We start from the raw sequence: 22,338 nt of genomic DNA on the forward strand, positions 1-22,338 counted from the left end.
GGCTCAACAGAGTGTTATTTCATGTTTCAAGTATCACTGAACTCTAAACTCAACAGAGTGTTATTTCATGTTCCGAGTATCACTGAACTCTAGGCTCAACAGAGTGTTATTTCATGTTTTGAGTGTCACTAAACTCTAGACTCAACAGAGTGTTATTTCATGTTCCGAGTATCACTGAACTCTAGACTCAACAGAGTGTTATTTCATGTTCCGAGTATCACTGAACTCTAGGCTCAACAGAGTGTTATTTCATGTTTTAAGTATCACTAAACTCTAGACTCAACAGAGTGTTATTTCATGTTCCGAGTATCACTGAACTCTAGACTCAACAGAGTGTTATTTCATGTTTCAAGTATCACTGAACTGTGGACTCAACAGAGTGTTATTTCATGTTCCGAGTATCACTGAACTCTAGACTCAACAGACTGGTATTTCATGTTTCAAGTATCACTGAACTCTAGACTCAACAGAGTGTTAGTTCATGTTCCGAGTATCACTGAACTCTAGACTCAACAGAGTGTTATTTCATGTTCCGAGTATCACTGAACTCTAGACTCAACAGAGTGTTATTTCATGTTTCAAGTATCACTGAACTCTAGGCTCAACAGAGTGTTATTTCATGTTCCGAGTGTCATAGAACTCTAGACTCAATAGAGTGTTATTTCATGTTCCAAGTATCATTGAACCCCATATTCAACAGAGAGTTTTTATGAATCTAAATGTGGTTTTGAATCTGATGTTGTGTTGTTTAATCTTTTGCTTCCCACAGGTCTCCATCCCAGCTGTCCCCTTCCTAATCCCCTCTTCCCCTCTTGAACTATCTTAGCCTCTGTGATTCATCTATCAGAGTCTTGAAGCTGTTCAGTGGTGGACGTGTTGGTAGCATGTGCAGACCCAGAGGATCTGGTGACTCTGAAAACCAGGTGTAATTACATCTGTCATAGAAATTTTAAATACATATGGAATTTGAATAACCTCAGTAGTCCCGTATATATCAAATGGAACACTGTCCTACGCAATCCCATCAGGATTTGGTGCAGCTGAAATTTTCACAAGAGACAAGTCTCTTAAGCCCTTATGTGAGGAATGATATGGAGATAAGACTACATCCACAAGCTCACCTGAGGAGCGTTCTGGAAGGAAATGACCATTTATAAGCAAAAAGAAAACAGTCACAAAACCAATCCATAGAACTAATGCCAAAAATGTCAAGCCGAACCATAATTCCATGGATGTATTAAATTGTTATTTTCAATCCATAGGAACAGCTTACGTGTCTTTGATACATTTTCAATCACTGGAGTGGATGAGTCTGAAGAAACGTCATCAATGTTGCTGGAGTAAGCAGAGGCAGTCTCTGCAAACGCTGGATCAGGTGCATTGCTGGTGGATGGATCCACTTCACGTGGAGGCTCATATTAGACGGTGTTATCAGTCTTTGTAGTGTTGGTGTAATAAACAGCCAAATCTTGGACAGGTGCTATCTTTGGAGTGGTAACTGGAATCAGTAAAAGCTAATTTTCTGCCCTCCCCAAAGGAGGTAATTGTAGCATTGTTGGACTTTGTCATATAGTCTGAAGCATTGTTTTTAATTCTACTTTGAAGAGGTATATCCTGTTGGGTAGTGAGAGGGGAACGGGAACTACCCAAGGGACATCTGGGTCTTCTGTGCAGGATCGGCCACATGGTGAACTTTGACGTCATCAATGGAAATTAATCTGTTTGCTTTGGAACCAGGCAGTGGAGGTAAGATGGCGGTTCTGGTACCTTGTACTCCCTGGACTGGAACTGGTGCTCTGTAGGACAGATTCCTTCTTCACAGTGATCATCTCACCAACCAGATCCCCAACCTTATGGATCCAGCCAGTGGAAATTGTTTGTAAATCCTTTATTCCTAAGGTGGCAGCACTGGCAGAACAACGAATCTGCTAAAGCTCCTGTAAGACAGTCAGACGTTCATTTATGTCAAAATGTGTGTCTGCTGCCACCAACCCAAGGCCATCAAGATCTGGGACATACAAAGGTATCCCAAAGAGAACCTCATAAGGAGTGTGTTCCCCCCAAGGACCGTCTTGGCAGATTGTTCAGTGATCTCTGCACACCATATATGTGAGGAAGCCAGCTGTGGCCAGAACCTAGTACTCTAGCTGTTAAGGATTGCTTTATATTATGGTTCCACCTCTCCACGACCGAATTTCCCTCTGGATGGTATGGTGAGGATTAATGGAATCCCCACAGTGTCCCTGAATGCCTTGGAGGGAAATGCAGGGCCCTGGTCCGAATGGAATGCTGCAACCGCATATGTACCGATAAAGATCAGCAAGTCTTTTATAACAGTTTGAGCATCAGCCAACCACTAAGGCCATACCCACAGGAATCTAGAACAAGAATCTACAGCGACTAAGATGTATTTGTATGCATCATCTGGTTCGAGTGGACCGCAATGGTCCAGGTACACACATTGTAGTGGCTTGCGGGACACTAAGAGGGATGACTGTGATGGGTGTTTGACATTAGAGCCCTTTATTTGCTGGCAAATGTCACAACAAATGGAATATCATTTTGTCTTTTTGTATAGACCTGGCCACCCGAAGTGTTTCTGTAAGAGTGTTACTGTGGCCGAGATACCAGCCTGTGCAGAATTGACACCCTCAATCTCTGCTTTTATTAGATCTAATCTCTGGCCTTCGCTGGGGATCGCTCGATCTCCAACTCCAGAAATTGTTGCATAGGCAACATTCTGTGCACTGATGTGGTAATAATATTTTGTAGGGTATGCTTTTGGAAGAGACTTGCCTTCAGCTGAAGCCTTCACAGCAGTCAGAATTTCATTATCCAATCTCGTCTGAGAACAAGTCACTGCAGCCACAGAAGACGTAGCTACTGCGGATTTGGCTGCTTTGTCAGCCAAAGTGTTGCCGATAACGTGTACTTCTACACGTTGGTGGCACAATGTATGTACTACATGGACACATGGTAGCTTATCCTTGAGATCAGCCACCCTCCCCCGCAATGTTTTGTGTTTTATGGTGTTCCCCTTGGAATCTCTAAACCAGTTCAACTTCCAATGATTGAGGTAATCATTATAGGACTGGGCGCAGTAGTATGAGTCACAGACAATTAAAGTCAGCAATCCTGGCTCTGTGTTCTAGCTCTAGAAGAAGGGCTTTAAGTTCAGCCAGCTGAGCTGTGCAGTCTCCTAGGGTCTGTGTGTAGGTATTATGAGGGTGGAAAACTCCATCCTTCATCACTCCACTAACAGCTGTACAAGCGGCTGAATATTGATGTTTGGTACCTACAGCTGGTTGTGCTGAACCATCCGCATAAATGACAGTATGGTATCTGTCAAGTGGCAAAATATCTAGAGGAGCGGGGTACTCCTGTTCGTATTGGAGAAATTCTGAAGTTTTGGATCAAAGATGTAGTCAACATCAGTGGCGGTCAGGGAGGTTGCCCACTGAATCCAACGTGGATGTGTAGAGCTAGGAATGATCTAGGACGTGGATGTAATGCTTTAGCGATAGGAACGCTTGCTTCGGTGATGGTCTCTAAGGCTGGCACTGTGGCAATGACAATGATGCGTTTCCCTTGGGCAAGTGCCCTCTCCTTAATGACAGCCATTTGAACTGCAGTTAGAGTTTTTCTGTGGGAACAAAACGTTGTTCGGCTTTGGAGTATAAATGTGATTTATATGCTATGGGCAGTGTGTCGCCCTTGTTAAATGTGACATAAGTAAACCCAATGGCAGCTGCAATTATTCTGATGACCAAATTTGTTTTGTTGTTTGTTGTTTGTTTTGTTGTTTTGTTTTGTTGTCACATGTGTGCAAGTGTTTGGATTTTAGCACGTCCTGTTGCAATTCCCTAAGGATGCATGTGTGTTCAACTGTCCAGTGTCTGCTAGAAAAATCTGGGCACATTGTCATAAAGTGGCTTGATACGTTATGCATGATCAGGAATGTATTAACCACTTCTGTGCCGCGGACGTAGTGGTTACGTCCTGCGGCACAGTGCTGCTGTGCCGAGGACGTAACCACTATGTACTCGGCACACAGCCCAGAGGGAGCGCTCTCGCTCCCTCTGTGTGCTTCCCCCCACCCCCCCAAAGTCAGGGATGGAAGGGGAAGCCCTTCCCCTCCCACCCCGACCCCCCCAACCCCCCCTGTGACGTCAGCGCGCGCTGATTAGTCACAGGGTCTCCCCCATCGCGCTGGAAGCAGAGCTTCCAGCGCGATTGAAAGAGAAATGCTTTTGCATTTCTCTTTCAATCCCATGGGGGAGGCCCCGAGAGGCTTCAAAGGGAAGGAAATGTATTTCCTTCCCTTTGAAGTCTCTCACAAGGTTTCAAAAGCCGGATTGCTTGCAATCCGGCTTTTGAAACCCCACTAGACACCAGGGATTTTTATTTTTTTGGATGAAACTGTCAAAAGGGAGCGACCCCTTGGGCAAGGGTCGCTCCCAGGGGGGGCATTTTTTTAGGAAGGCCTTTTCTGCCCCCCCTGGGGGGCAGATTGGCCTATTATTAGGCCGATCTGCCCCCAGGGGGTCAGAAACCTCTAGGCACCAGGGAGCTTTTTTTTTTTTTTTTTTTTTTGTGATTTTTTCTTTTTTTTTAGGTGGGGAGCGACCCCTTAGGCAAGGGTCGCTCCCCTAGGGGGCAATATATATTTAGTCCATTTCTGCCCCCCTTGGGGGCAGATTGGCCTATTTTGATGAGGCCAATCTGCCCCCAAGGGGGGCAGAAACCATTAGACACCAGGGAGTTTTTTTTTTCCCGCAAATTTTACGCAACGGGAGCGACCCCTTGGGCAAGGGTCGCTCCCAGGGGGGGCATTTTTTTGGGAAGGCCTTTTCTGCCCCCCCTGGGGACAGATCGGCCTATTATTAGGCCGATCTGCCCCCAGGGGGGGCAGAAACCTCTAGGCACCAGGGATCATTTCTTTTTGTTATGTTTTCTTTTTTTTTTAGGTGGGAAGCGACCCCTTAGGCAAGGGTCGCTCCCTTAGGGGGCAAATTATATTTAGGCCATTTCTGCCCCCATTGGGGGATTTGTTATTTGGCGCCAATGTCACGCAGGGGGAGCGACCCAGTAGGCAAGGGTCGCTCCGAGGGTGGGGGGGTGGGGGTTGGGGGGCCAAATTTATTTTAGGCCATTTCTGCCGCCCCTAGGGGCAGATCGACCTATTATTAGACTGATCTTGTGTTTGTTTTTTTAGAGATGGGGAGCGACCCATCAGACAAGGGTCGCTCCCCTGGGGGGCAAACTGTATTTAGAGCATTTCTATCCCCCTTGAGGGCAGATTGGTAGATTTTAGGTCAATCTGCCCCAAAGGGGGCAGAAACCACTAGGCACCGGGGATTTGTTTGTTGGCGCCAATGTTACGCAGGGGGAGCGCCCCTGTAGGCAAGGGTCGCTCCTGGGGGGGGGGGGGGTGGGGTTGGGGGGGCAAATTTATTTTAGGCCATTTCTGCACCCAGGGGGGGCAGAAACCTCTAGGCGCCAGGGCAATTTTTTTTGTTTTTTTTGTTTTTTGTTTGTTTGTTTTTTTAGAGATGGGGAGCGAACCATCAGACAAGGGTCGCTCCCCCGGGGGGAAAACTGTATTTAGAGCATTTCTGCCCCCCCTTGGGGGCAGATGGGTCGATTTTAGGTCAATCTGCCCCCAAGGGGGCAGAAACCACTAGGCACCGGGGATTTGTTTTTTGGCGCCAATGTCACGCAGGGGGAGCGCCCCCATAGGCAAGGGTCGCTCTGAGGGGGGGGGTGGGGGTTGGGGGGGGCAAATTTATTTTAGGCCATTTCTGCCCCCCCTAGGGGCAGATCGGCCTATTATTAGGCCGATCTGCCCCCAGGGGGGGCAGAAACCTCTAGGCGCCAGGGCAATTTTTTGTTTGTTTTTTGTTTGTTTGTTTTTTTAGAGATGGGGAGCGACCCATCAGACAAGGGTCGCTCCCCTGGGGGGCAAACTGTATTTAGAGCATTTCTGCCCCCCTTGGGGGCAGATGGCTCGATTTTAGGTCAATCTGCCCCCAAAGGGGCAGAAACCACTGGCCACCGGGGATTTTTTTTTTGGCGCCAATGTCACGCAGGGGGAGCGACCCCGTAGGCAAGGGTCGCTCCCGGGGGGGGGGGGGTGGAGGTTCGGGGGGCAAATTTATTTTAGGCCATTTCTGCCCCCCCGGGGGAAGATCGGCCTATTATTAGGCCGACCTGCCCCCAGGGGGGGCAGAAACCTGTAGGCGCCAGGGCAAATTTGTTTTTTGTGTTGTTTTGTTTGTTTGTTTGTTTTTTTAGAGATGGGGAGCGACCCCTTGGACAAGGGTCGCTCCCCTGGAGGGGCAAAATGTATTTAGGCCATTTCTGCCCGCTTTGGGGGCAGATCGGCCGATTTTAGGTCAATCTGCCCCCAAGGGGGGCAGAAACCACTAGGCACCAGGGATCTTTTTTTTGCGCCGTCACGCAAGGGGAGCGACCTTGTAGGCAAGGGTCACTCCCTGGGGGGGGGGGTAGGGGGGACAAAATTATTTTAGGCCATCTCTGCCCCCCCTGGGGGCAGATCGGCCTATTGGTATTAGGCCGATCTACCCCCAGGGGGGGCAGAAACCTCTAGGCGCCAGGGCAATTTTTTTTTTTTGTGTTTTTGTTTTTGTTTGTTTTTTTAGAGATGGGGAGCGACCCATCAGACAAGGGTCGCTCCCCTGGGGGGCAAACTGTATTTAGACCATTTCTGCCCCCCTTGGGGGCAGATTGGTCGATTTTAGGTCAATCTGCCCCAAGGGGGCAGAAACCACTAGGCACCGGGGATTTGTTTTTTGGTGCCAATGTCACGCAGGGGGAGCGACCCCGTAGGCGAGGGCCGCTCCTGGTGGGGGGGTGGGGGTTGTGAATGCAAATTTATTTTAGGCCATTTCTGCCCCCCCTGGGGGCAGATCGGCCTATTATTAGGCCGATCTGCCCCCAGGGGGGGCAGAAACCTCTTGTTGCCAGGGCAAATTTTTTTTTTTTTGTTTTTTTAGAGATGGGGAGCGACCCATCAGACAAGGGTCGCTCCCCTGGGGGGCAAACTGTATTTAGAGCATTTCGGCCCCTGGTCGATTTTAGGTCAATCTGCCCCCAAGGGGGCAGAAACCACTAGGCACCGGGGATTTGTTTTTTGGCGCCAATGTCACGCAGGGGGAGCGACCCAGTAGGCAAGGGTCGCTCCGAGGGTGGGGGGGTGGGGTTTGTTGGGCCAAATTTATTTTAGGCCATTTCTGCCGCCCCTAGGGGCAGATCGACCTATTATTAGACTGATCTGCCCCCAGGGGTGGCAGAAACCTCTAGGGGCCAGGGCAATTTTTTTATTTTTTTTTGTGTTTGTTTTTTTAGAGATGGGGAGCGACCCATCAGACAAGGGTCGCTCCCCTGGGGGGCAAACTGTATTTAGAGCATTTCTATCCCCCTTGAGGGCAGATTGGTCGATTTTAGGTCAATCTGCCCCAAAGGGGGCAGAAACCACTAGGCACCGGGGATTTGTTTTTTGGCGCCAATGTTACGCAGGGGGAGCGCCCCTGTAGGCAAGGGTCGCTCCTGGGGGGGGGGGGGTTGTGGGGGCAAATTTATTTTAGGCCATTTCTGCCCCCCCTAGGGGCAGATCGGCCTATTATTAGGCCGATCTGCCCCCAGGGGGGGCAGAAACCTCTAGGCGCCAGGGCAATTTTTTTTTTGTTTTTTGTTTGTTTGTTTTTTTAGAGATGGGGAGCGACACATCAGACAAGGGTCGCTCCCCTGGGGGGAAAACTGTATTTAGAGCATTTCTGCCCCCCCTTGGGGGCAGATGGGTCGATTTTAGGTCAATCTGCCCCCAAGGGGGCAGAAACCACTAGGCACCGGGGATTTGTTTTTTGGCGCCAATGTCACGCAGGGGGAGCGCCCCCGTAGGCAAGGGTCGCTCTGAGGGGGGGGGTGGGGGTTGGGGGGGCAAATTTATTTTAGGCCATTTCTGCCCCCCCTAGGGGCAGATCGGCCTATTATTAGGCCGATCTGCCCCCAGGGGGGGCAGAAACCTCTAGGCGCCAGGGCAATTTTTTTTTTGTTTTTTGTTTGTTAGTTTTTTTAGAGATGGGGAGCGACCCATCAGACAAGGGTCGCTCCCCTGGGGGGCAAACTGTATTTAGAGCATTTCTGCCCCCCTTGGGGGCAGATGGGTCGATTTTAGGTCAATCTGCCCCCAAAGGGGCAGAAACCACTGGGCACCGGGGATTTTTTTTTTGGCGCCAATGTCACGCAGGGGGAGCGACCCCGTAGGCAAGGGTCGCTCCCGGGGGGGGTGGAGGTTCGGGGGCAAATTTATTTTAGGCCATTTCTGCCCCCCCGGGGGAAGATCGGCCTATTATTAGGCCGACCTTCCCCCAGGGGGGGCAGAAACCTGTAGGCGCCAGGGCAAATTTGTTTTTTGTGTTTTTTTGTTTGTTTGTTTGTTTTTTTAGAGATGGGGAGCAACCCATCAGACAAGGGTCTCTCCCCTCGGGGGCAAACTGTGTTTAGACCATTTCTGCCCCCCTTGGGGGTAGATTGGTCGATTTTAGGGCAATCTGCCCCCAAGGGGGCAGAAACCACTAGGCACCAGGGATTTGTTGTTTGGCGCCAATGTCACGCAGGGGGAGCGACCCCGTAGGCAAGGGTCGCTCCTGGGCAGGGGGGGTTTGGAGGGGTGGGGGGTCAAATTTATTTTAGGGCATTCCCCCCCCCCTGGGGCCGGCTGAGCTAGAGGTCAAAATCCACAGGTAGGCACTTTGCAAAAAACACCTCTGTTTTCTGTGAAAAAATATGTTGTGTCAACGTTGTGTTTTGGGCCATTTCCTTTTGTGGGCGCTAGGCCTACCCACACAAGTGAGGTACCATTTTTATGGAGAGACTTAGGGGAACGCTGGGTGGAAGGAAATTTGTGGCTCCTCTCAGATTCCAGAACTTTCTGTCACCGAAATGAGAGGAAAAAGTGTTTTTGGGCCAAATTTTGATGTTTGCAAAGGATTCTGGGTAACAGAACCTGGTCAGAGCCCCGCAAATCACCCCATCTTGGATTCCCCTAGGTCTCTAGTTTTCAAAAATGCGCTGGTTTGCTAGGTTTCCCCAGGTGCCGGCTGAGCTAGAGGCCAAAATCCACAGGTAAGCACTGTTTTCTATGAAAAAATTTGATGTGTCCACGTTGTGTTTTGGGCCGTTTCCTGTCGCGAGCGCTAGGCCTACCCACACAAGTGAGGTATCATTTTTATCGGGAGACGTGGGGGAACGCTGGGTGGAATGAAATTTGTGGCTCCTCTCAGATTCCAGAACTTTCTGCCACAGAAATGTGAGGAACATGTGTTTTTTTAGCCAAATTTTGAGGTTTGCAAAGGATTCTGGGTAACAGAACCTGGTCCGAGCCACACAAGTCACCCCATCTTGGATTCCCCTAGGTCTCTAGTTTTCAGAAATGCACAGGTTTGGTAGGTTTCCCTAGGTGGCGGCTGAGCTACAGGCCAAACTCTACAGGTAGGCACTTTGCAAAAAACACCTCTGTTTTCCTTCAAAAATTTGGCTGTGTCCACGTTGCACTTTGGGGCGTTTCCTGTCGCGGGCGCTAGGCCTACCCACACAAGTGAGGTATCATTTTTATCGGGAGACGTGGGGGAACGCTGGGTGGAAGGAAATTTGTGGCTCCTCTCAGATTCCAGAACTTTCTGCCACAGAAATGTGAGGAACATGTGTTTTTTTAGCCAAATTTTGAGGTTTGCAAAGGATTCTGGGTAACATAACCTGGTCAGAGACACACAAGTCACCCCATCTTGGATTCCCCTAGGTCTCTAGTTTTCAGAAATGCACAGGTTTGGTAGGTTTCCCTACGTGGCGGCTGAGCTACAGGCCAAAATCTACAGGTAGGTACTTTGCAAAAAACACCTCTGTTTTCCTTCAAAAATTTGGCTGTGTGCACGTTGCGCTTTGGGGCGTTTCCTGTCGCGGGCGCTAGGCCTACCCACACAAGTGAGGTATCATTTTTATCGGGAGACGTGGGGGACCGCTGTGTGGAAGGAAATTTGTGGCTCCTGTCAGATTCCAGAACTTTCTGCCACAGAAATGTGAGGAACATGTGTTTTTTTACCCAAATTTTGAGGTTTGCAAAGGATTCTGGGTAACAGAACCTGGTCCGAGCCACACAAGTCACCCCATCTTGGATTCCCCTATGTCTCTAGTTTTCAGAAATGCACAGGTTTGGTAGGTTTCCCTAGGTGGCGGCTGAGCTACAGGCCAAAATCTACAGGTAGGCACTTTGCAAAAAACACCTCTGTTTTCCTTCAAAACTTTGGCTGTGTCCACGTTGCGCTTTGGGGCGTTTCCTGTCGCGGGCGCTAGGCCTACCCACACAAGTGAGGTATCATTTTTATTGGGAGACGTGGGGGAACGCTGGGTGGAAGGAAATTTGTGGCTCCTCTCAGATTCCAGAACTTTCTGCCACAGAAATGTGAGGAACATGTGTTTTTTTAGCCAAATTTTGAGGTTTGCAAAGGATTCTGGGTAACAGAACCTGGTCCGAGCCACACAAGTCACCCCATCTTGGATTCCCCTAGTTCTCTAGTTTTCAGAAATGCACATGTTTGGTAGGTTTCCCTAGGTGGCGGCTGAGCTACAGGCCAAAATCTACAGGTAGGCACTTTGCAAGAACCACCTCTATTTTCCTTCAAAACTTTGGCTGTGTCCACGTTGCGCTTTGGGGCGTTTCCTGTCGCGGGCGCTAGGCCTACCCACACAAGTGAGGTATCATGTTTATAGGGAGACGTGGGGGAACGCTGGGTGGAAGGAAATTTGTGGCTCCTCTCAGATTCCAGAACTTTCTGCACAGAAATGTGAGGAACATGTGTTTTTTTAGCCAAATTCTGAGGTTTGCAAAGGATTCTGGGTAACAGAACCTGGTCCGAGCCACACAAGTCACCCCATCTTGGATTCCCCTAGGTCTCTAGTTTTCAGAAATGCACAGGTTTGGTAGGTTTCCCTAGGTGGCTGCTGAGCTACAGGCCAAAATCTACAGGTAGGCACTTTGCAAAAAACACCTCTGTTTTCCTTCAAAAATTTGGCTGTGTCCACGTTGCGCTTTGGGGCGTTTCCTGTCGCGGGCGCTAGGCCTACCCACACAAGTGAGGTATCATTTTTATCGGGAGACGTGGGGCAACGCAGGGTGGAAGGAAATTTGTGGCTCCTCTCAGATTCCAGAACTTTCTGCCACAGAAATGTGAGGAACATGTGTTTTTTTAGCCAAATTTTGAGGTTTGCAAAGGATTCTGGGTAACATAACCTGGTCAGAGACACACAAGTCACCCCATCTTGGATTCCCCTAGGTCTCTAGTTTTCAGAAATGCACAGGTTTGGTAGGTTTCCCTAGGTGGCGGCTGAGCTACAGGCCAAAATCTACAGGTAGGCACTTTGCAAGAACCACCTCTATTTTCCTTCAAAACTTTGGCTGTGTCCACGTTGCGCTTTGGGGCGTTTCCTGTCGCGGGCGCTAGGCCTACCCACACAAGTGAGGTATCATGTTTATAGGGAGACGTGGGGGAACGCTGGGTGGAAGGAAATTTGTGGCTCCTCTCAGATTCCAGAACTTTCTGCCACAGAAATGTGAGGAACATGTGTTTTTTTAGCCAAATTTTGAGGTTTGCAAAGGTTTCTGGGTAACAGAACCTGGTCCGAGCCACACAAGTCACCCCATCTTGGATTCCCCTAGGTCTCTAGTTTTCAGAAATGCACAGGTTTGGTAGGTTTCCCTAGGTGGCTGCTGAGCTACAGGCCAAAATCTACAGGTAGGCACTTTGCAAAAAACACCTCTGTTTTCCTTCAAAAATTTGGCTGTGTCCACGTTGCGCTTTGGGGCGTTTCCTTTCGCGGGCGCTAGGCCTACCCACACAAGTGAGGTATCATTTTTATCGGGAGACGTGGGGGAACGCTGGGTGGAAGGAAATTTGTGGCTCCTCTAAGATTCCAGAACTTTCTGCCACAGAAATGTGAGGAACATGTGTTTTTTTAGCCAAATTCTGAGGTTTGCAAAGGATTCTGGGTAACAGAACCTGGTCCGAGCCACACAAGTCACCCCATCTTGGATTCTCCTAGGTCTCTAGTTTTCAGAAATGCACAGGTTTGGTAGGTTTCCCTAGGTGGCGGCTGAGCTACAGGCCAAAATCTACAGGTAGGCACTTTGCAAAAAACACCTCTGTTTTCCTTTAAAAATTTGGCTGTGTCCACATTGCGCTTTGGGGCCTTTCCTGTCACGGGCGCTAGGCCTACCCACACAAGTGAGGTATCATTTTTATCGGGAGATGTGGGGGAACGCTGGGTGGAAGGAAATTTGTGGCTCCTCTCAGATTCCAGAACTTTCTGCCACAGAAATGTGAGGAACATGTGGTTTTTTAGCCAAATTTTGAGGTTTGCAAAGGATTCTGGGTAACAGAACCTGGTCCGTGCCACACAAGTCACCCCATCTTGGATTCCCCTAGGTCTCTAGTTTTCAGAAATGCACAGATTTGGTAGGTTTCCCTAGGTGGCGGCTGAGCTACAGGCCAAAATCTACAGGTAGGCACTTTGCAAAAAACACCTCTGTTTTCCTTCAAAAATTTGGCTGTGTCCACGTTGCGCTATGGGGCATTTCCTGTCGCGGGCGCTAGGCCTACCCACACAAGTGAGGTATCATTTTTATCGGGAGACATGGGGGAACGCTGGGAGGAAGGAAATTTGTGGCTCCTCTCAGATTCCAGAACTTTCTGCCACAGAAATGTGAGGAACATGTGTTTTTTTAGCCAAATTTTGAGGTTTGGAAAGGATTCTGGGTAACAGAACCTGGTCTGAGCCACACAAGTCACCCCATCTTGGATTCCCCTAGGTCTCTAGTTTTCAGAAATGCACAGGTTTGGTAGGTTTCCCTAGGTGGCGGCTGAGCTACAGGCCAAAATCTACAGGTAGGCACTTTGCAAAAAACACCTCTGTTTTCCTTCAAAAATTTGGCTGTGTCCACGTTGCACTTTGGGGCGTTTCCTGTCGCGGGCGCTAGGCATACCCACACAAGTGAGTTATAATTTTTATCGGGAGACGTGGGGGAACGCTGGGTGGAAGGAAATTTGTGGCTCCCCTCAGATTCCAGAACTTTCTGCCACAGAAATGTGAGGAACATGTGTTTTTTTAGCCAAATTTTGAGGTTTACAAAGGATTCTGGGAAACAGAACCTGGTCCGAGCCACACAAGTCACCCCATCTTGGATTCCCCTAGGTCTCTAGTTTTCAGAAATGCACAGGTTTGGTAGGTTTCCCTAGGTGGCGGCTGAGCTACAGGCCAAAATCTACAGGTAGGCACTTTGCAGAAAACACCTCTGTTTTCCTTCAAAAATTTGGCTGTGTCCACGTTGCGCTTTGGGGCGTTTCCTGTCGCAGGCGCTAGGCCTACCCACACAAGTGAGGTATCATTTTTATCGGGAGACGTGGGGGAACGCTGGGTGGAAGGAAATTTGTGGCTCCTCTCAGATTCCAGAACTTTCTGCCACAGAAATGTGAGGAACATGTGGTTTTTTAGCCAAATTTTGAGGTTTGCAAAGGATTCTGGGTAACAGAACCTGGTCCGTGCCACACAAGTCACCCCATCTTGGATTCCCCTAGGTCTCTAGTTTTCAGAAATGCACAGGTTTGGTAGGTTTTCCTAGGTGGCGGCTGAGCTACAGGCCAAAATCTACAGGTAGGCACTTTGCAAAAAACACCTCTGTTTTCCTTCAAAAATTTGGCTGTGTCCACTTTGCGCTATGGGGCGTTTCCTGTCGCGGGCGCTAGGCCTACCCACACAAGTGAGGTATCATTTTTATCGGGAGACATGGGGGAACGCTGGGTGGAAGGAAATTTGTCGCTCCTCTCAGATTACAGAACTTTCTGCCACAGAAATGTGAGGAACATGTGTTTTTTTAACCAAATTTTGAGGTTTGCAAAGGATTCTGGGTAACAGAACCTGGTCCGAGCCACACAAGTCACCCCATCTTGGATTTCCCTAGGTCTCTAGTTTTCAGAAATGCACAGGTTTGGTAGGTTTCCCTAGGTGGCGGCTGAGCTACAGGCCAAAATCTACAGGTAGGCACTTTGCAAAAAACACCTCTGTTTTCCTTCAAAAATTTGGCTGTGTCCACGTTGCACTTTGGGGCGTTTCCTGTCGAGGGCGCTAGGCATACCCACACAAGTGAGGTATCATTTTTATCGGGAGACGTGGGGGAACGCTGGGTGGAAGGAAATTTGTGGCTCCCCTCAGATTCCAGAACTTTCTGCCACAGAAATGTGAGGAACATGTGTTTTTTTAGCCAAATTTTTCATGTTTACAAAGGATTCTGTGTAACAGAACCTGGTCCGAGCCACACAAGTCACCCCATCTTGGATTCCCCTAGGTCTCTAGTTTTCAGAAATGCACAGGTTTGGTAGGTTTCCCTAGGTGGCGGCTGAGCTGCAGGCCAAAATCTACAGGTAGGCACTTTGCAGAAAACACCTCTGTTTTTCTTCAAAAATGTGGCTGTGTCCATGTTGCGCTTTGGGGCGTTTCCTGTCGCAGGCGCTAGGCCTACCCACACAAGTGAGGTATCATTTTTATCGGAAGACTTGGGGAACACTGGATGGAAGGAAATTTGTGGATCCTCTCAGATTTCAGAACTTTCTGTCACCGAAATGAGAGGAAAAAGTGTTTTTTGGGTCAAATGTTAATGTTTGCAAAGGATTCTGGGTAACATAACCTGGTGAGAGCCCCACAAGGCACCCCATCTTGGATTCCCCTAGGTGCCGGCTGAGTTGGAGGCCAAAATCTACAGCTAGGCACTTTGCAAAAAACATGTCAGTTTTCAATGTAAAAATGTGATGTGTCCATGTTGTGTTTTGGGGCATTTCCTGTCGCAGGCGCTAGGCCTACCCACACAAGTGAGGTACCATTTTTATCGGGAGACTTGGGGGAACGCTGGGTGGAAGGAAATGTATGGCTCCTCTCAGATTCCAGAACTTTCTGTCACCGAAATGTGAGGAAAAAGTGTTTTTTTTGGCCAAATTTTGAGGTTTGCAAAGGATTCTGAGAAACAGAACCTGGTGATAGCCCCACAAGTCACCCCATCTTGGATTCCCCTAGGTGTCTAGTTTTAAAAAATGTGCAGGTTTGGTAGGTTTCCCTAGGTGCCAATATTTATACCTGGTGCCATCTTTTGAAGTCGCAGAAGCTTCTCACGTTTTCCCCACACAGATGTGTCTGGAATGTCCTTGCTGCCCTGTCCCTAGATTGTTTGAGGTCAGAACAGAGTAGGGTGAACCTCTCTGTGTTTGAGGAAGGTCAGTGTCATTCAGTGCAAGTGTGGTGGGACACAGATCTGCCCTTCTATCCTCCCAGAAATGGCCCATCCTGCCAGCACTCAGTACTCTGTGAAGTAGTCTGATAGGAATGCACAAAGGCCAACTGTTAATTAAACTAGTAAGTAACCCAGGAAACAGGCTGCAGGCACCAGATAGTTAAGACAGGGAAATGCTAACTTTCTAAAATAAGCATTTTAATAATTGAGACTTAAAATCTGACTTTACCTTTAAATAGGGGTTTAAATTACAATCCCACAGATACCAAACCTGAGTTTTCTACAGGTTCCCAATCAAAAGCTATCACTTATTAATTGGCATAAAGTACTCCAATGTTACCCTATCACTGTTGTAGGCCTTGCAATAGTGAAAAAGTAATTTGAGAGTTGTTCACTACAATACCATGTAAAAATAAAAGTGCATGTCCAACATTTTAAATACAATGTACCTAGCTATGTGGGCTCTTTAGGGCCCCTCTAGAATGAATTATATATATTAAAAACAAAGGTGTAGACCTGAGAAAGGGTTTATTTTGCCAAGTGGATATGGCAGCTTAAAAGTGCACACACAGGCTGAGCTGGCAGGCCTGGGTCATGTTTGCATGGCCACTTAAGTAGACAGAACAATCAGTGCTTCAGGCCCACTAGTAGCATTCAATTTACAGGTCCTGGCTTTCTGTAGCAGCACTTAACTTGAGTGTACCAATTGGGTGTTAGCCAATTTCACTATGTTTAAAAGAGAGAGCACATGAACTTCAGCACTGTTCAGCAGTGATGAAGTGTCCAGAGTCCTAAGGCCAACAAAAATCAATTCAGTACAACAGGAGGAGTGACGACAAGCAGTTAAGGGGAAACTCCCTTAAGCTGACAGGGCTAACAGCCACAATTACCGTAGACAAGTGTACTAGTTTGTACACAAAGTCTGGTATAAATTCCTTCCTTTCTTTTTGGTCAGTTACTTGAATATGCTTTGTTTAATTTAGTAACTGTGTACACACTGCCACGGTGTCCAGGACAATGCAGCAGAAGAACCTAGATATAGCATTATACACTTTATTTTGGTATACATTTGGCTTATTTAAAAGCTTTTATTACAAAGGATTGCAACTCTCTAACTAGTACTGAGCAAACATCCCTATGGGTTAAATATCCAAAAACTTGTTTAGCTTCTATACGCATAGCTTTTACGATTATAGATTGTGGGGTATTTGTTTAACCTGTGGAGGTATTATTCAATATAGGCATGTACGAAAACCCTTCTTTTGTGTGATAAATCACCAGTATTTTCTGACTTGCCCACAAATAGGGTGATGTTGCATAAACCACAATTTTCAGATTTACCTTTCCAGTAAAGCTAGAGTATCATCCACCATCCCCATCCATCCTCAAAGGAAGAAGAATCCCGATATGTGGGATTTTACTAAAAATGGTGCACTTTGATATAGTTTGCAGTACGGCAAAAAAGATATGCTGCAACGTGGGATAGTACTAGTGTATAAAATCCCTGCTCCCTTGTGGAAAGTCTATCAATGCATGTAGGTCCAGGTCAACTGAGAATAGTAGCTTCTGAATGTCTCCTTACTATGTCTTGGCACGTTCTGCCTTAAAACTTAACCTCTTAAATGCGGGCGTCGGCCACTGGCCGACGCCCACACACCCTCCCTGGTGTGGGTCACGACCAGTGGCCGACACCAGGAAGGGCATTAATAAATCCTCGGGTGCGTCGCACCCGAGGATTTTTTTTTAATTTTTTTTCCCCCCCCGGGAGACACGGAAGCTACCGTGTCTTCCCCCGCCCCCCACCCGCCCCTTTGTGACGTCAGCGCGCCGCGAGGCGCGCTGACGTTGCAAAGGTGTTTTCCCCATGAAAGCAGGAAGCAGCCTTGCGGCCGCTTCCTGCTTTCATGGGGAAAACGGCCTTTTTCACGTTCGGGAAGGCCTCGTAAGAAAGGGGAGAGTCTCCCCTTTCTTACGAGGCCTTCCTGAAAGTGTTTCCTGGCCCCCGATCGCAGCACAGCTGCGATCGGGGGGGTCAGGAAACATTTTGAAAAGGCCTCGTAAGAAAGGGGAAACTCTCCCCTTTCTTACGAGGCCTTCTGAAACTGTTTCTGGCCCCCGATCGCAGCTGTGCTGCGATCGGGGGCCAGAAACAGTTTCAGAAGGCCTCATAAGAAAGGGGAGAGTCTCCCCTTTCTTATGAGGCCTTCTGAAACGGTTTCCTGGCTCCCGATCGCAGCACAGCTGCGATCGGGGGCCAGGAAACCCCACTAGACACCAGGGATTTCACTTTTGGGGGGCAGCCCCCCCCCGGAAAACGGGCCGCCCCCCCCCGGATAATTTTCCTAAAAAAATAAAAAGGTAGGTGCCCCCTGGGGAGGGGGGGGGGCGCGATCGCGCCCCCCCCCAGGGGATTTTTTTTTTTTTTCAAAAAAAAAAAATGAAATGACATGGGGTCGCCCGTGGGCAGGGTGACCCCCTGTGGGGGCAATTTTTTTTTTAGATGTTGTAGGGTTTCCCTGGGGGCCATTTTGGCCCCCAAGGAAACCATACAACAACTAAAAAAAAATATATGTATATATCTATATATATATATCTATGTAGATAGATATATCTAGGTACATGGATATATCTATAGATATATCTATGTAGATATATATTTATATATATATATATATATAGGTAGATCTGTATCAAAGAGATTTATAAAGCGCGCTACTCACCTGTGAGGGTCTCAAGGCGCTGGGGGGGGGAGGGAAAGGGGCTAGGAGGTTCACTGTTCAAAAAGCCAGGTTTTGAGGCCCTTCCTGAAAAGAAGTAGGTTTTGGGTCTTGCGAATGTGGGTTGTGAGTGCGTTCCATGTTTTGGGTGCAATGTAGGAGAAGGATCTGCCCCCGGTGGTGGTGTGTTTGATGCGGGGGTCAGAGGCGAGAGAGAGGTCAGCTGAACGGACATTTCGTGTGGGGGTGTGGAAGGTGACTCTCGTTGAGGTAGGCAGGGCCTGTGTTGTGGAGTGATTTGTGTGTGAGGATGAGGATCTTGAAGGTGATCCTTTTGTCAATGGGGAGCCAGTGGAGGGATTTGAGGTGTGGAGAGATGTGTTCGTGTCGGTGGAGGTCGAGGATGAGTCGTGCTGCTGAGTTCTGGATGCGTGTAGTTTGCACTTGAGTTTTAGAGTGGTGCCGGCGTAGAGGGCGTTTCTGTAATCAAGCCTGCTGCTGATGAGTGCGTGAGTGACAGTTTTTCTGGTCTCTGTGGGGATCCATTTTAATGTTTTTCAGTATACGGAGTTTGTTGAAGCATGAGGAGGTAAGAGCGTTGATTTGTTGGGTCATAGAGAGGGAGGAGTCTAGGATGATGCTGAGGTTGCGTGCGTAGTTGGCGGGGGTGGGTGCAGGGCCTAGCGTGGTGGGCCACCATGGGGGGTCCCAGGTTTTTTTGGTGAGGGCCAAAGAGGATTATTTCGGTTTTGCTTGAGTTGAGTTTCAGGTGGTTGGCTGTCATATATACATCACTTTTGTCAATATGTGTGTGGTTTCCCTGGGGGGAAAAGGGTCCGACTTGTCTAGTGGCAGTTTTAGTGCCATAAAGAAGCGCAGAAGGTTTATATGCCTACTGCAAAGAGCACATCTGTATTTTATGTAAATAGCTGAGTACATTAGTAAAGTCTATGGAGAGATGAAGGGCACTTTTGCTGGGTGGTAATGAGGGAATCCGAGGAGGAGGGAGTGGGAGCACCAATAATGATTGTTGGACTGGGCGCAGGAGGTGCTAAAGACTGTGACGAATGGTATGTGACAAGGTGTTTTTTGAGTGTCTTGAAAGTACGTGCTGATTGAGGGAAGAAGCGCAGGTAAGGTGGCCTCTACTGTTGCACGTATCTCACACACACCATCGATTTTGTGACTGTCTACGTAGGCTAGTGTTTTAGAGCAACAGTTTAGCCAATAGCAGAGATGGCATCTTGATGGATGACTGCTGCCTGCACTCGGGTTATAGAGGACCGCTCTGACATAGGATCAGAGACTGAGACATCAGATACTGAGACAGCATCTGAGGGATAGGACAATGGCGCAGACTCTGGGAGTGATTTTTCAGTCAGAGGAGTCCCATTCGAAAACTCCTCTTCCAGTACATTATGAGGGAGGTGATGAGGACAGTCCTGCTGTCCCTTCGCAAGCTGTTCGTGCAACTGGGTAATAGTGGGTTAGGCCAACCCAGAGAGCAGGTGAATGCGGCGGCAAGCAGAGAGAGAGTGCTCTCTTGGGAGCTCACCAATTTAGTTCAGCCCCAAATTCCACCACCCAAATCATATTGTGGAGACATCAAAATTGTCTATGGCAAAACAAACTGGTTTTGTAAGGCAGGCACCTGTGTTTTTGGTCCTGGATTCGGCGGCCATATAGAGAAACACACTAAACCCAAACATTTCTGGAAACTAGACATTCGGGGGAGTCCACAGAGGTGTGACTTGTGTGGATTCCCCAAAGTTTTCTTACCCAGAATACCCTGCAAAGCTGAAATGTTGAGAAAAAACTCTATTTTTCTCGCATTTCTGTCACACAAACTACAGGAATATGCTGGGATCCACAACATTCCTACCACCCAGTGACTCCTCACCTGTCCTGATAAAAACACTACCCCACTTGAGTGCCTACACCTAGTGCCTGTGTCAGGAATGGATCACCCCAGGGTCAACAGCTGCCTCACGTAAGGACCAACATTGACCGTTGTGTGATCTATTCCTGTCGCAGGCACCAGGCCTAACCACACAAGTGAGGTATCATATTTATCGGGAGACTTGGGGGAACGCTGGGTGGAAGGAAATTTGTGGCTCCCCTCAGATTCCAGAACTTTCTGTCACCGAAATGTGTGGAAAACGTGGTATTTTAGCCACATTTTGAGGTTTGCAAAGGATTCTGGGTAACAGAACCTGGTCCGAGCCCCACAAGTCACCTCATCTTGGATTCCCCTGGGTTTCTAGTTTACAAAAATGTGCTGGTTTGCTAGGTTTCCCCAGGTGCCGGCTGAGCTAGAGGCCAAAATCCACAGGTAGGCACTGTTTTCTATGAAAAAATGTGATGTGTCCACGTTCTGTTTTGGGGCATTTCCTGTCGCGGGCGCTAGGCCTACCCACACAAGTGAGGTATCATTTGTATCGGGAGACTTAGGGGAACGCCGGGTGGAAGGAAATTTGTGGCTCCTCTCAGATTCCAGAACTTTCTGTCACCGAAATGTGAGGAAAACTTGTTTTTTTAGCCACTTTTTGAGGTTTGCAAAGGATTGTGGGTAACAGAACCTGGTCCGAGCCCCGCGAGTCACCCCTCCTTGTATTGCCCTAGGTCTCTAGTTTTCAGAAATGCACAGGTTTGGTAGGTTTCCCTAGGTGCCGGCTGAGCTAGAGGCCAAAATCTACAGGTAGGCACTTCTCAAAAAACACCTCTGTTTTCTTCCAAAAATTTTGATGTGTCCACGTTGCGCTTTGGGGCGTTTCCTGTCGCGGGCGCTAGGCCTACCCACACAAGTGAGGTATCATTTTTATCGGGAGACTTGGGGGAACGCCGGGTGGAAGGAAATTTGTGGCTCCTCTCAGATTCCAGAACTTTCTGTCACCGAAATCTGAGGAAAACTTGTTTTTTTAGCCACTTTTTGAGGTTTGCAAAGGATTCTGGGTAACAGAACCTGGTCCGAGCCCCGCGAGTCACCCCTCCTTGGATTGCCCTAGGTCACTAGTTTTCAGAAATGCACAGGTTTGGTAGGTTTCCCTAGGTGCCGGCTGAGCTACAGGCCAAAATCTACAGGTAGGCACTTCTCAAAAAACACCTCTGTTTTCTTCAAAAAATTTTGATGTGTCCACGTTGCGCTTTGGGGCGTTTCCTGTCGCGGGCGCTAGGCCTACCCACACAAGTGAGGTATCATTTTTATCGGGAGACTTGGAGGAACGCCGGGTGGAAGGAAATTTGTGGCTCCTCTCAGATTCCAGAACTTTCTGTCACCGAAATCTGAGGAAAACTTGTTTTTTTAGCCACTTTTTGAGGTTTGCAAAGGATTCTGGGTAACAGAACCTGGTCCGAGCCCCGCGAGTCACCCCTCCTTGGATTGCCCTAGGTCTCTAGTTTTCAGAAATGTACAGGTTTGGTAGGTTTCCCTAGGTGCCGGCTGAGCTAGAAGCCAAAATCTACAGGTAGGCACTTCTCAAAAAACACCTCTGTTTTCTTCCAAAAATTTTGATGTGTCCACGTTGCGCTTTGGGGCGTTTCCTGTCGCTGGCGCTAGGCCTACCCACACAAGTGAGGTATCATTTTTATCGGGAGACTTGGGGGAACGCCGGGTGGAAGGAAATTTGTGGCTCCTCTCAGATTCCAGAACTTTCTGTCACCGAAATCTGAGGAAAACTTGTTTTTTTAGCCACTTTTTGAGGTTTGCAAAGGATTCTGGGTAACAGAACCTGGTCCGAGCCCCGCGAGTCACCCCTCCTTGGATTGCCCTAGGTCTCTAGTTTTCAGAAATGCACAGGTTTGGTAGGTTTCCCTAGGTGCCGGCTGAGCTAGAGGCCAAAATCTACAGGTAGGCACTTCTCAAAAAACACCTCTGTTTTCTTCCAAAAATTTTGATGTGTCCACGTTGCGCTTTGGGGCGTTTCCTGTCGCGGGCGCTAGGCCTACCCACACAAGTGAGGTATCATTTTTATCGGGAGACTTGGGGGAACGCCGGGTGGAAGGAAATTTGTGGCTCCTCTCAGATTCCAGAACTTTCTGTCACCGAAATCTGAGGAAAACTTGTTTTTTTAGCCACTTTTTGAGGTTTGCAAAGGATTCTGGGTAACAGAACCTGGTCCGAGCCCCGCGAGTCACCCCTCCTTGGATTGCCCTAGGTCTCTAGTTTTCAGAAATGCACAGGTTTGGTAGGTTTCCCTAGGTGCCGGCTGAGCTAGAGGCCAAAATCTACAGGTAGGCACTTCTCAAAAAACACCTCTGTTTTCTTCCAAA

The sequence above is a fragment of the Pleurodeles waltl genome, chromosome 9, assembly GCF_031143425.1.
Source record: "Pleurodeles waltl isolate 20211129_DDA chromosome 9, aPleWal1.hap1.20221129, whole genome shotgun sequence".
Classification (NCBI taxonomy): Eukaryota; Metazoa; Chordata; class Amphibia; order Caudata; family Salamandridae; genus Pleurodeles; species Pleurodeles waltl.